The 1,210-nt window shown below is 56.1% G+C and overlaps 1 protein-coding gene across 2 annotated transcripts in view; it reads right to left on the bottom strand.

Annotated features, from left to right (window-relative positions):
• ZFHX4 (zinc finger homeobox 4) overlaps positions 1-1,204 on the bottom strand; it is a 177,816-nt gene extending 176,612 nt beyond the window's left edge. For both annotated transcript variants that reach the window (XM_019549458.1, XM_019549475.1), the window contains exon 1: positions 970-1,204. The gene's annotated coding sequence lies outside the window, so the exon portion shown is untranslated. The remainder of the gene's footprint in view (positions 1-969) is intronic.
• Between the last annotated feature and the right edge of the window lie 6 nt (positions 1,205-1,210).

Raw genomic sequence — 1,210 nt, 5'->3', positions numbered from 1 at the left:
GGGGCGCGTCTGCAGTGAGCCGCCGTGCGGGGAGGGATGCGCTTCATCGTGGCGCGGGGAGCCTTCTTCGCCCCGCTGCTGCTCGGCCCGGACAGTGCGGCGTCCTCCGCGCCCAGCTGGGCAGCGGCAGGGGCAGCGGCAGCGCCGTGCGGCCCCCTCCCCCCCGCGGCCAAGCGGCGGCTGCCGGGGAGGCAGCGTCCGGCACCACATCCCCGCCGCCAGCCGGCCTCCGCCGCCGCCGGGCTGAGGGGGGACCTACCTGAGGGGAAGACGCACACACGGGGCGCCCCCTCCACAGCCCAAGTGCGGAGAGGGCAGGGGGGCGAGGAGGGATTTGCGCCCCAAAAATGTACCTCAAACTTTTTTTGGGGGGGGGGAGGAGGCATCAGGCTGCGAGCGAGGGGAGCGGACTAGCAGGGGACCTGCAGGCGAGGACTTCTGACAGCCGTAACATCTTGCCTAAACTGACAAGCCCCCCCCCCCCAAAAAAACGCAAAATAAATAAATCCTCCTCATCCTCCTCCTCCTCCAAACCTCGGCCGCCCAGCGCGCGGGGTCCGCCACTTCAGCCAAAAGTTCCAGCCCGAGCAAGAAAACCGAAACCCCCCAGAATTAAAGCAAGCAAGGCAAAAATCATCATCACGAGCGAGCGAGAGAGAAAAGGCTGTCCCTCCTCCCCCAAATGAGAGCAAATACTGTACCTAAAAATGGGGAAAGAGGCAGAAAAAAAAGGGGGGAGAGAGAGAGGGAGAGATACATGGGATCTGGGGATGGGAGTGTGAGTGTGTGTGTGTATGTGAGAGAGAGAGAAAGAGGCAGAGAGAGAGAGGGAGAGAGAGAGAGAGAGAGAGGGAGCGAGCGAGCGAGAGCGAAATATCAAAGATTGTGCAAGATCAGCCTGGAAAGATAATCGATACTCGACCTAAATTTAACACAAACTACTCAATAAAAGTTAAAGAAAAAACTTACTTTCCATTTCCCCTCGCAGTTCCTACTGGATCTTCGCCTCTCTTTTTTTTGTTTGTGTTTTGCTTTATTTACTTAACAGCTGATCACATCCAAGTAAACGAGAGAAGGTTCATTAAAAAAAAAATAGTCATCAAAAAAAATAATCCTCCAACTTTATTGGGTGAAAATCAAAATGATTGAGCAAGAAGTGGGGGGCATGGAGCGGTCCTTTGGGGTCCGGGAGTTGTTAAAGCATGTGCCG

This window comes from Crocodylus porosus, unplaced genomic scaffold, assembly GCF_001723895.1.
Source record: "Crocodylus porosus isolate Cpor-Errol unplaced genomic scaffold, CroPor_comp1, whole genome shotgun sequence".
Taxonomy (NCBI): domain Eukaryota; kingdom Metazoa; phylum Chordata; order Crocodylia; family Crocodylidae; genus Crocodylus; species Crocodylus porosus.
This window is presented reverse-complemented; position numbering and strand designations above follow the sequence as displayed.